Here is a 14,204-nt window from a genome sequence, read left to right on the forward strand (position 1 = left end):
TCTCTCTCTCTCTCTCTCTCTCTCTCTCTTTCCCTCTCTGTCTCTTTCTCTCTCTCTCAGCACAGTCTTTTATTGGCCTAGAACTTAGCTGGTAGACCACAATAGCTGGTAAATAAGTTAATTTCCACCTTCGCAGCCCTGAGATTAAAACCTATACTACCATGATGATTCTTTTATTATGGGTTCTACAGATCAAACTCAGGTTCTAAGGGTTGTAAAAAATCACTAAGCAGTCAGACCATTTCTCTGGTCTGGAAATAGGTTGTTCTAAGCATCTAGACAACAGGTCTTCCTTGGAAAGAATGCTCTAGGGTCTCTTGAAGGATCCATGAATGTACAACTTGTGAATAAAAAGTTGAAATCTTCAATACTAGCTTTCTTATCATCTGTGTAGCTCATGTGTTGACTCTTTTCTTACTGTTGAGTTACTACTCATTGTAGAAATGTGTTCCTTTACCTGCTCAACCTACATCTGAACATTACTTTAATGTCAGTGCTGGAGACAGAAACATACAACCCAAAGTACTTATACTTTATGCAAAGTGACAGACAGTACTGGAATAATGCATGATGGACAAATTTCTAAAGTTCTGTGGACACGGAGGGGAAGCTATGATTGTTGAGTATTGAGCACTTACCATGGCATCAGTTGCCACTGAAGGGATAATCAGTGTGTCTCTCCAAGTTTCTGTGATACTTTAATGTTGAGGCGATTCTCATAGCAGACAAAAAGGCCTTTCTTAAGATGGATATAAGTCACTACATGGTACTTGAGGTCATCTTTGGTTTCAATAGGACATAACACTTCCTAAAAAGTCTCTACCAGTACATCAACGAAGGTAAAGCTAAAGCTAAGCAGGAGAGAGAAGCTATTACCTTGGAGGCTTGGGGCATTGAGGGTAGGATCACGGAGTTTTGATGCTTTTGTGGTCCTGCACATATCATAGAAGATGTTTGTTGAACGTACTTTCCTAACTATACACAAATTTATTTGCAGTACATTGTTATTTTTCAATGAATCCTTCCAAAAGAAAGAATATTAACATTTGACTATTAAAAACTAAAGAAATCTCTATCAGAGAGGGTTGGAATTTGGGGCCTCTCTTTCATACTGGAGATAAGGTTTAGAATAGAGTCTCATTGGAACATATATGGCTTTAGTACTTTATCGAAGATTAAAGGCCTGTGAAAAGGAAAGTTTGTTCACAGATACATAGGCACATAAGGGGAGATTGTGCATCCTAATGGCTCGCAAGACCACATGGGAAAGCAAAGTGAGAATGACATTGTTTTTATCACACCTGTCCCCAGAGAAATCCTGGAGACAACTTCAGTCTTATGTAAGGGACAGCAATTCTCTTCTCTCTGTTTTGCTTCGTCCCTAACCCTTACTCAACAATAATAAAGAATCCCCGAAGACTGTTAATTTGTTCTTCTAACAAAAATCACCCTCCCAGGTGTCTGACAAACATGCAGACCCTGAAGAGGTAGTTTGCTGTGTAAGCCTTAACCGGCATTACTAGTGAGGCAACCACCCTTTCCGTTACACACTTGCACGTTGGACATTTTCTCTTTTGAGTGCTTTCTGATTGTCTTTGTAGAGGGAAGTATTCTTCTTTCTGTACTCCAATGAAACGGCATCACACTATGCCTGGTTGTTCTCTCTAGTGAAGAGGCAGGGTGGACTCTGTTAATGCAGCACATGGAATCTGGTAGAAACAGATGAGCTACTATTGTTGTTTTCCTTCTGTCTTCAGCTAGGGAGCATGAATTTGGATAACCATGTTGTTTCCTATGCTTTCACTTTCTTCTTCAGCAAGAACAAAGGTAAAAACAAACATTACATTAAACATATTAATATAACATTGAAGATATCTTAGGTATAACAAGAATCTAAAAATCACTTTTTACATTTCATTTTGAGATTACAATATGATTGCAACATTTTTCCTTCCCTCTCCTCCCTGTAACCTTTCCATATTTCTCCTTAAAATTCATGGTCATTTTCTTTCAGTGATTGCTATCATATGAATACATGTTTATGTGTATGTATATACATATATGTTATAAATATAACCTGTTTAGCCCATAAGATATTACTTGTATGTTTGTTTTCAGGGCTGAGTGTTTGGCACTGGACAACCAATTGGTGTGCTCTTCCTTGGGGGAAGACTACCTTTCCTACTCCCAGCTTTTCTCAGTTGCCTCTAATTCTTTGTGTAGGTTTGAGACCTTGTGGTCTTTTCCCCATTCACTTTGGCAAGCTTCCTGGTGTACTTGTTCAGCTCACAATGAGACAGTCCTGTTCGTGAGACTTTATAGGAGTAGGTTCCAATATTACTAGGTGACACCAACTCACAGCAAACTCTCTGAACCTCTGGCTCTCAGTCTGCCTACTCCTGCAATATCGCTGAGCCTTAGGTATGGGAGTGTTCTGTAGAGTGTATCCATCGGAACTATGTTCCACAGCTCTACATTTCTATCAGTTGTGTATATGTCAATGAAGGCAACTGTGCCAAATTCCAACTAGTTACACTGAAGACATTACAGAGACACAGCAAAGTTTTCCTGAGTCCAGTGTTAGCCACCTATATACATTTTCAATGATATTTGTTTAGTAAGACATACTTACTTTATGCATGTTTATACATAGTCTTTTTTAAGTGGTGGTAATGGTATGTTATTTCACCAGTGACCTATGCTGCTATTTGGATACTATTAAACTGGAATCCTTGTTACAGTGACTAAGCCAAAGAACAAATCTCTGGGAACCTGCCTTGAAGGGTTTTCTGTGTCATACAGTAGTTTGGTGACAGTAGATATGCCACATATACTCACAGATGAGTTTCATCTGTATAAAGAAGAAATCTTAGAAAATAGTTCTTTTAAGTGTTAAAATGATATGGTGCTTTTAATATTAAAGAGGGCCAAAGTTATGTCATGCAAAAACAAATCATACCTAAAATTGAGTGTATGTATATTGTATACATATGCAAGTGTTTAAATATGTATACCCATATTAGCATGTTTAATGTATGTGTTGTATGTCTGTATGTGTGTGTATAACAGAAATCCAGGTCAGGTCTCTTTTTCGATCTCTCTTCACCTTAGTTTTTGAGACAGGATCTCTCATTGAGACTGTAGCTCACTGATTTGGCTGAGGTAGTATTGTCCTGTCGCTGCCTATTTAATATTGGGATTATAGGCATACATTGCCTTTTATGGCTTTTTTATAAACATGGATGCTGAAATGCTGAAGGATAGAGTTTATCTCCTCTTGCTTGGGCAACACACAACTTATTGACTGAGCTAAATCATCACAAATCTTGTCACTTAAAATGAATTTCTACTTATAAAGGACTTCCTTTCCGGTTTGAAGATGCTGACAGATGAGTGCTTTCCAGCTGGTCTCTCAGCTAACCAGGATGCTTGACCCTGGTGACTCTCTCTCTATAAAAGCTCTACCATGGCCACCTAGCTATTTCTGGCAAACTTGTCTCTGGTTACATTTCTTCAGCTAGAAAAAAGTTACCCCGGCCTACCTACCTGTGAGGTAGGCAGCTGGATATTGTTATGTCTTTGGTTGACAGCCGTTCAAAAAAGTCTAGTAGTCATAAAATGGGTGGCACTAAATTAGAACAGAGCAGGGGCCACTCTGATGTGAGGCTATCTCTCATTTGTAATACAGCTACATCTAGAATGATTTCATGAAATGCTTCCTGAGTAAGCTTGAGATTTGTTTTAATAGACCATATCCCTTTTTCTTTGCTTTTAGGCAGAAAGAATGAATGTTGGAGAAGAAAACAAGAATAAATAGTGAGGATGCACAGTCAGGGATGCAGCTCTAGAAGTCAAGTTCTCCAAGGGAAAACTAGCCTTACTGAAGTCTCGATGGACTCCCTTCCATGGGGCCTGGGTGGTTTATGCTGTAAAGCAGATGATGACAGATAACACTCTTAGGTCAGAGCCTTTGGGATGGTAATGTGCAGAGAAAGGTTTTCCCAAGGAGATTTGCTCCTGCCCACTAATTGTGGTCATGTATTTTATGGCTTTGGGAATACTGTGGGTACTAGCACAGTTCTCCGTGCTGCCTGAAGTGGTGTTTGTGTCCAATTCAGCAGAAGCTGCGGCTGCAAGGACTTCCCAGGGTGTTGCTGAAACTGGCCTTGATAAAGTCTCCAGTGGCTTCTTAACTTTTACACCCAATCATGTGCTTCCCTGCTTTGCACAGCATAATTTGCTTACAGTCCCTGCTACTGACCGCACCTACCATTTAAAACTCTTTCAGCTCTATGTAGAAGTTTTTGGTTGGTACTTTCCAAGTGCATCCTTCCATCTGGCTGCTATTGTTTATCCTCCATGCTGTCAGTAAACATCTTTCCTGCCAAGTCTTTAAATATTAATGCTGCCTGGAACTTGGTCCTCCTTGCTTCCCTATCAACGTATTTTCTACAGAGAACCTTGTACCACTAAAGGAGAAAAGGGAGGTCAATCTGATCAATTCCTCCCACTGCAGCACAGTGGCAGTCCCTGGAGAAAGCAGAGCACTGGGTGCTTCTAAACCCTCAATGCTGTATGACTGCCTTTCTACTTGCTGTACACACTGGCGTCTCATAATCTCTGCAAGGGCAATTTTGAATCTTCATATTGAGAGATAACTTCACATTTTACTTATAGATTTAAGATAGGCCCATTGGGCAGATGAAGTGGCTGGTTAACTGTTTCAGATACTGTGCAATGTTAACCTTAGAAATAAGAAAACCATTGGTCATTTGTTAAGGTTTTCAGCAGAGGAAATAGAGAAGAATCACACACTAATGGGGTTAGCACAGCTGAATAGGAGCTTTAAAGGGACCATGGCATGGGTGAAGGTTGTTTATCTTAACATTTAATTTATTTTAACATTTCATCCATATTGTATGCACACATCATGTAGGTGTGTGCTTCCCAGGGTGGGGAGCAGGGAGCATCAGATCCCTTGGAACTGGAATTACAGAAGGCTGTGAGCCACCATGTGAGTGCCAAGAACTGAATCCACATCCTCTGAGAGAGCAGCCAATATTGTTAAGCACTGAACTTTCTCTCTAATCTTGCTCAAAGTTTTGTTTATACATTGTTACTATAAAAAGAAGCAATTAGATTGGCAGGAGTTAAGGGAAAGGGAAATCCTTATTAAAATATAATATGAAAAAGAATTTTTAAAAACAATCTTCCCCCAACAATAGCAAAGCAAAGGCAATGGTTGGAGAGCCCCAGGTGTGGAACGATGAGAGACAATCCTAACAGGAAGTAGGCCAATAAAGACAAAAGTTAGCAAGCATAACTTATTTTTTCTCAGAAAGCATACTTTAATTCTTCACTTGCTTCTCTAGACTCTTCTCTCTAGCTTGGGATCTGCTTAAAGGCTGGTGCTGTTTTCTGAGTTTCACAGTTACTGTTCTCACATTATTTGTGATAAAATACTAGTTTTAACTTCTTTTTTGTATTCTATAAAATGAAAACAAGATCTGAGGGTAGAAGCAGCCCCATGCAGTTAGAGGTTTGTAGCAGGGCTAAATAGCTGTGAAAGTTTTTAAATGCTTATTCTGAGATTCGGTACTGACTTCCCCGTGAACCAGCTCCAGCCAGCCCTGACCATCGCTGGTCCTCTAACATTTTTAATCACCTTGACCTAGAAGATGTACAGGGATTAACAGTGAAGCAACGGTGATTAATCGCACTCTGGACATGGGGGATTTGGAGCCCATCTGTGGGCATCCAAACAGAGAAAGACATCCAGTAGATAATTAGAGCACATAATAGCTGCCTTGGAGGAAAAAAAGTTAAAGATCCATAAAATCATGTGATGCTAAGGAGTTGTAGAATGAAGAATGAGGTAGATAGAGAACAAGCCTGCATTAAGGTAAACTATGCAGAAAGAATGCAAACTTAACGTTAAGAATCCCAATATAGAACAAACTCCAAGATGTGGTATTGAGTCAAGAAAATGTCAAGATTTTCTTTAATGTAAGCTTTCATGGTTAAATGAAACATACATCTGTAAGTTATTTTCCTGGGTCCTCACATCATGGATTCAATTAGTCAAATACTTTGATTCTTGCTCCTCAACTTGTTCAATGAAAAATACACTGACATATTTTACTCCTGACCCCTCATATTGAGAAAAGAATGAACTTGACAGAAAGAAGGAGGCTCTAAACTCCTCTCGGAATGATAATGGGAGAAATATATGGTGTGTGGAGAGGTGGGGTGCATCCCACATAATGAATCATATGCAGAAAGTACAACGGAGAATTCAATACCGCACTGCTAAAACCTCAATAGTGCTTACTGTAAGTGATATTTTTTGTGGCCTTTTCTTTGCCCAGATATTTGTCATTCTGTAGTTGATTTAGAAAGAGATTCATGGAAAGTCATAATTATTTAAAGAAGGGAACAGGCACAATGCTCTCTTGCCATGTCTATAAATCTTTCCTTATGTGTGCTGAGATCTCTGCTCTGGCTGCCTGCTTTGCCCAATGTAGCAGGAGTATATCATGATGCCAGCATTGTCAGACCCCTAGAACCCTCTTCACTGGAGGACTGTAACCAGAGACAAGTCTACTGCTGAGTTCTAACCACACAGCACAAATACCATGAAGTTGGCACATTGACATCAGCTTAGGAATTTTCCATCCTTATATGTTAAGTTTGTTGAAACACATAAATATACTAACTTAGACAAAGCTAGAATAAGAAAATTGAAACACAACAGAGAGCCCGTGTCCATAGAAAAGCAGATGCTTAGAAGTAAATATGAATCAGAAACCTAATGTACAGATTACCAAACCATGGTTGACGGTGGTACATGTACTTTCAACTGTGCTTTCATCCATTCTATTAGTCTAAGACATTCTCAGGACTATTTAAGATGTAAATATAAAACGGTCACGAAGATGAAGATTTGAGAATCCTGTTGAGAGAGCGGAGAGACTACGATGAGGTCATTAGGTGGGTGTTTCGTAGCTGATTCTTTGGTATGCTCATGTAAGCACCAGAGCAGCCAATGGATTTAAACAGGAAAAAAAAATCCTCATGCTTATACTTACTCAGGTGCAAAAGCCAGCATTAAAGCTATCTGATCTTTCAGAGTGATGATACATACACTTCTGGGGTTTCTTAAAAATTATTATTATTTAAAGGCATATGGAATGGGCTTTGAAATGAATGCCTAGAAGGATTATTTTCTTCCTAGAAATGTTTCACTAAAGTCAGCTTTGTGCTTCCTCACCTCCCTATACAGCCTGGATCTCTTGGTTAGGAATTCACAAGCACATCAGAGATTTTCCCTGTGGATCCAGTCTTTCCTGAGTGTCATCTGGAAGAGGCTTCTGCAGAGAGAGAGGCACCAGCACATTCACTGTAGGCAGGGAAGAGACACCACACTCTCCCTCCATTACCAACTCTCTCCTCTCTCTAAAAACCAAAGAGGTTTATAGTGGAGCTTCTCACCTGCTAGTATCTCAGAAATCTGGGTTTTATATCTCAGGCATAGTCCTCTTCCCAACATAATATGGTAATGAGGAATGGCCCACAGAAGTCAATAGGGCCTCTAAATAACAAACAAATTTCATTTTAAACTTTGGAGAAGGCTAAACTTTCTAGTAGACATAGAAAATATATTTTGACAGATGAACATCAATTTTGATGTATGTTTATGATGTGTGTGTGTGTATTGTGTATGTATATATGAGTGTGATATACATGACACTGCATACATGTAGAGGTCAAAGGACAACCTCACTTGTCAGTTCTCCCTTTCTGCGTTGTTTGAGATGGGCTTCTAGTTTGTGCTACATATGCCAGGCCATCTGGCCTGCAAGCTTCCAGGGCTTCTCTCCTCCTCCCATCTCCCCATGGAGATATTTGCATTACAGGGAAAGCATGCCATACCTAGATTTACATATGTTCTAGGGATCCAGGCTCTGGCCCTCACATTTGCATGGCAAGTGCTTCATTCAATAAGCTACCTCTTTAGTCTTTAAACATCTTTGCGTAAGCTGAAAATCAGACCTAAGTATATGCTTTGATTGCATATTTGAAAATTCTCCATCGTTTATTTAAATTAGTGACTGTACTAGGCTGTTTTATTTTTCTGCTGTTTCTTGCCACATGAAATAAAGGCACTAATGTATTTAACTCTGTTCATTTGTTATTTTCCATTTTGCTGACAGCCTATTTTTAGATTAAGATAAAATCTGGTCAGAAAGACTAAGCCACAACAGCTTTTCTCACCATTAAATTTTAGACTTATTAAAGGTTCCTCCTAAGATGGCTTTGCCTTTTTCATCTGCCCTACCCAGGCAGTCTCATGTGGGTCTGTAGTTAAGTACTTACATACTGTGTTTGTTTCAAGCCTAGAGCTCTTTTCTGAGATCCAGAGTGGTCCATGCTTGTATCTGGCTCAACTTTTCAGAGTGGTGTGCATGATTAGCTTAGTCTAGACTGTATCCTTTTCATGGCTATCAAGTTTAGACTTTCAATTGTGTCCTGGGTAACGTGGTCAGTGTAAGTCAAATCTATTTAGTCATTCTGTCTTTCGTGGCCTAATTAAAATACTCACACTTTTCTAGTGAGGTGACTGTCAGATTTTATGATTTCCCCATAGGCTGAGCCTCTTGTCTCAAGAATATCCTTTGTTTTTAGTTCTAATTCTTAGTGCAAGTGTTTATCTTGCCTCTCTGGTTTTAGAAATAAAGGACAAGCATTGCAAACAAATGTCACAAAAATACCGAACCTGTAAAATATTAAATTTCATTTTCTTTGGTCACTTGCTATTGCCCTTTCAAAATTTTTGCCCATTTCGCTTTTCAAGTTTAATAACAGGGGAAGGGACAAAATGACAATCCGTAAGATCTGTAAATTGCAGCTCAAAATAAAAATGCTGCTCTTCTCAGAGTAGAGTCCTTTCAATGCTTTTAAATCTACTGGCATTTTATGCTCACTCCATGTGGTTTGTTCAAGCATAAGGGGGTCAATGCATTAGAGATACAGCAGGACAGGAATTGTGTGCAAGTCTGTGCTACTGCTGGTGGCTATGGAAAGCAAGAGTTTTCAGTGTGTGTGTGTGTGTGTGTGTGTGTGTGTGTGTGTACTTCTCATGACTGAAAAAGAGAAAAATAGACATCTACCTGGTTTCAATACAGAAGTGTCTTCTGGGAAAACTGTTTACAAGCTTGTTTTTATGCTTTCAATAAGTGGTTGTAAGAACCTGCTATGATCTAAGCATTTTGAGAACATTGTCATGTCTTGAATATTTACGAGTTTCAACCCTTGCAGTGGTCAGAACATTCTAAATAGAGTATGGGAATATAGTGAATGATCATTAGATAGTAAAACAAAGCTTATCAGAGGCAAATCTTTATGTATTAGGCTGTTGTAATAAACATCATAGATAGGTAGCTAAAAACAACTGAAACTTATTTCTTATAGTTATAGATAATGGGTCCATGACCAAGGTATCAATACAATACTGTTATGCAGGGACCTGTCTCTTCTTAGATGCATCTGCTTATTATGGGAAGAAGAACAAGCAAGATTTCATAGACTTCTTCCATAAGGACAGTTACCACAATCATAAAGTTTATACATGATAATCTTTATAAATATTTATGAATAACAATCTGCCAAACATTGCTCTAAGAATCAGAAGCAAAGACAAAAGATACCACCCATAACCTAATATTACTTCAAAGCATATAATAATGGTGGGGGCATTAAACATTCTTTTTATAGAACATCACAGTTTTGAGCACAAACGACTTTATTCAGAATAAAAGTAGAGAATAAGAAGTCATGAGGCTTGCACAAGGCTATCCCTAACTAGATTCACAATACTTTTGTTAGCTGTTTGATTTCCACCATTGTATGTGCTACAGAAGTATGATCATGTTCTCTTACTTACTATAAGCTGGGCGAATCTTTCTACTTATGTTTATTATGATTCCAGGCTATTACCCTTAGTAGCCAATTGGTAGTAATGCTGTAAAGAAAAGCAACAAATAAACAGTAGACCCCAGACCAGGTCTAGTCAGAGCCTTCTCTGTAGACACCTGTACTGCCTTGGAACTTGCTAGAAACAAAAAGTCTTAAGTTCCACTCTGTTCTTCTCCATTCATTTTGACCAGAAATACAAAGTCTTAAGTTCCACCCTGTTCTCCTCCATTCATTTTTACCAGAAACACAAAATCTTAAGTTCCACCTTGTTCTCCTCCATTCATTTTTTACCAGATGTACATTATTCAGGTTCTCCATGCAGGTTCTGCATTTTTATTAGGTTCTACACTTGGTTCATAAATGCTTAAAATTGTTCTCAAGAATCTTTCACACAACTCAAAAACCTTCCAACTTCAATGTGTCAGGAATAGCTGACAGGTTTTTGAAGGCACATGTTGCTAACCGTCAGACCCAAGCTTTCAGTTAGGCAGAGGGAGACTTTCCAGTTTCTAGCTGTTGCTGATATTGCTGACTGGAGACCGCATTTTACAAATCATTGCCAAAACAGTAACTCCCAGTCTACACGGCTACACATGAAAATCTTCTAGGTTATTCTTAAAACACCCAGACTGTCTTTATGTATGGATACTTTTGGTTTTGTGTGGAGCTTTGTCATTTGGAAGCTCTAAGATCTGATAAGCAACTCTGGTTAAAATCCACCCTCCCAGAATATGAGACTCCATTACTTTCTAGGAACTTCCAGAGGTTTTTCTTCATTTAGATATCCACGTGTATTCAATCAGTTATTCACTAGTGAAGAGTCAATCAGAACCTCAACTTCAGATCAACTGTTTAGCATTGAGAGAAATAATTATAATTTGAACTGTGACCTGTCCTTGGAGTATTAAAGTATCATGGATTTTATATTTTATGTTATATATTCTAGAAAGTCGACAGTTAATATTTTATAGTAAATATAATTGCTTCAATTGCTTGTTTTGTTTTACTGTATGGGAAAGGAGTGAATGTCTGTTTACTACAAATGGGAATGAGACCCTAGGGAGTTATATATTTCATGGTAATACAGATATTTATTGCTATTAGTTCTTAAGGGTTATATCCATTCAAACAGGGATATATCCAAGTTCAATGTACAGTGTGTCAACCATTTGTAATGTTTTATATGGGAAACATTATCTAATGAAGAATATTCAGGTATATAATTCTTACTGCAATACTTGTGTTTATGGTTTCAGTGAGATAGGATGCATGTGGCAGAGAAAAGGCATGGTATCAGGAGCCTGAAGCCGAATGCTCATGTCTTGAACCACAAACAGAAAGCAGAGAAAACCAAATGTAAATGATGTGAGGCTTTAAATGATCGTAGCTCATTCCCAGCGGCATATTTCCTCCAGTAAGAGCACATCTCTGAAGCCTATACTAATGGCACCATTAATTTGGAACAAGGATTCAAATATCTGAGCTTAAGAGGAACATTTTCATTCACCACAACAAAAGATGATGAAATTAAATAAACAGTAAACAGGGTTGAAGGGATGTAGAACACATCTAAGTATTTCCCATAAGTCCTTTCCACCACTCATCTCCATTGCTTATATTGTCAGAGGGAGTAATTGATGACACCAGTAAACACAGGCATTAAAGTCCCAGCAATCCTTCCTGTAGGTCAGAGGCCAGTAAACTTCTTAGTAGGACACATAATAAATATTTGAAGCTTTTCTGATCAAGAGGCAAAATCAGAGAGGTTATGCAGGCACACATATAACCATTTAAAAGTGTGAAATCATTTTTCCCTCATGGGTCCCACAGAAACAGGAATAAGCACCACTAATTTTTTATAAGGGAGGAGAATTTCAAATTTCTGTCCTACGTCAATTATAGAATTGATGCTTAATGAAAATTAAATAGGTAAGAAGAGATCTTTTAAAATTTTATATATTTTTGCCCCTCAACATCACCGTTATTTTCCATTAAAGTAACTATATTAAAGTCAGGTCAGAATGGCACTAAGTTCAAAATGTTTTTTACATTGCTTGCACTCAGACTGAGATATATAGCAAACGGTGAGCACATATCAGCTGACAGTGTCAATGAAAACAGCATTGTGAAGTATGATATAAGATAGAGAACTCAGACCATCTGAATGCTAAATTGATATTTGATTTTAAAAATTTCAGAAGTAACTATTTTACATTTTATGCTGGAAAACTACATGAAGTCATTATCAAAATATTGAAATGTGCTGTCTGGAAGGGAATCAAATAGTTGTACATGGAGATTTAGGGACACAGAGTCAACTGTAGAATAGAAACACATGATCTTGATGGGGAGAACATATGGTAATCAAGCACAAGTGTAGCTCTCTTGCCTTTTTCCCCGTGCTTTTATCTTACAAACAGTAGAACTTAGTGAGATTTTTTCCCCGTTGGCATTTATGAAATTATGTAGTTTGTCTTAATTAAGCACATAAAGAAATCTTGATATGTTTTCTTAAATCTATGTAGGTGGTAAAATATATAAACAAACACAACAAGATGATACACATGATAAACAGTCTTTTCAAGGAAATTGGAAGGTGTGAAACACTGTATGTCATAACGTTGGATAAAGTGTGCCAAATTATGTGTTCAGCCACTGGTGTCAGCAGCAGATGAAGATAGATCTGTATTGCTATTGGTGTTGTAATGATTTGAATATCAATGCCCCCATAAGCTCATATGTTTGAATGATTGCTACCCAGCTAGTGGAACTGTTTGAGAAGGATTAGAATGTGTGGTCTTGTTAGAGATGGTGTATCACTGGGAGTTGTCCTTTGGGTTTTAGAGATTCAATATATGACCAATGTCTCTAACTATGCCTACTGCCTGTGACATAGGATGTAAAGATCTCAGCTATGGTTCCAGAGCCATACCTGTCTGATTCCCAGCATGACGATCATGGACTAATCCTCTGCAATTGAAAGCAAGTCACCAATCAAATGACTGATTTATAAGAGTTGCCTTGGTCATAGTGTCTCCTCACAGCAATAGAATAGTAAGTAAGACAGAATTTGGTCCATAAGTGACAAAAGTGTGACAGCATTGATCACGCTGTTGCTTGGAGGGATATGGAAGATTTTGGGACCTTGGACTAGAAAAGCAGTTGAATGGCATATAATAGAATATCCTTGTAGGAACATGGGCAATGATAGTGCTGTGTGCTTTGGACTGTGCACACATGAGTTAAGAGGTTTCAAGGGGATGAATAGTAGCAGCTGACCTTGAGATCATGCTTGTGATATTTTGGCAAAGACTGTGGCTGTTTTTTTTGCCCTCATCCTACAAATCTGCTTAAGATTAAATTGAAGAGTTTTGGATTAATGACTTTGGAAGAAGAGATTTCAGGATACCCCAGAATAGACTAAGTCACACAGCTATTACTGATCACTCATATGGAGATCTATAATGAAGAGGAGGGAACTGAGCAGAGCAATATAAAGTGTACAGTTTGAGGAAACAGAAACACCAGGAAATGGAATGTAGGAATCAAGTCTTGTGCTCAAGGAGATGAAAAGTTTAAAGAAAACAATGATGCTAATGGAATACAGGGAGTGGTGACCTCAGGGAAAGATCTAGCTCAGCTAATCTTGCAATCTGTGGGGGGAAAAACCAGCAAACAGCAACAAAAGCAAGCCTGGAGAGTTTCCTTGAAATCATCAAGAAGGCAAAGTTAATCCAAATGCAAGTCATAAAGAGGACCAGGTTTCAGCTCAATTAAGAAGTAGAACTTGGCAGCTACAGCCACGTGATTCTGAACTGAGAGTTAGGAAGGATATAAGGAAGTGGTTAGAGAGTCTTCTTTCATGGTTAAGGAAAACTACTTAGGCCAAGAGTTTAGCAGAATAATCCCTGCATGGAGGCCTGGAGAAGCCAGTGTGTGAAGCTGTGAAAGTGAAGTTGAGATTGTGTTTGTCAGGTCCAAAAGAAACAAATGGTTAGCTGTGGTCTTATCAGCATACCGAAGCACATGCTGGCCTCCAGGTTTTGTCAGTATTGAAAGTATCTGCTACAGAGTCTATCCTGGATCTTCTCACCCAGCTCCTACCTAACTTCTCTACCTCATGACCTTTAGTTTCTTCACATTCTTATATAGTCCTGCCATTTGCCCATGAACACTTTTGGCTCTCTCTTGGTCTTCCTCTATCCCTCTCCTCTCCTCTCCTCTCCTCT

Source organism: Grammomys surdaster, unplaced genomic scaffold (genome assembly GCF_004785775.1).
Source record: "Grammomys surdaster isolate TR1022 unplaced genomic scaffold, NIH_TR_1.0 190, whole genome shotgun sequence".
Classification (NCBI taxonomy): Eukaryota; Metazoa; Chordata; class Mammalia; order Rodentia; family Muridae; genus Grammomys; species Grammomys surdaster.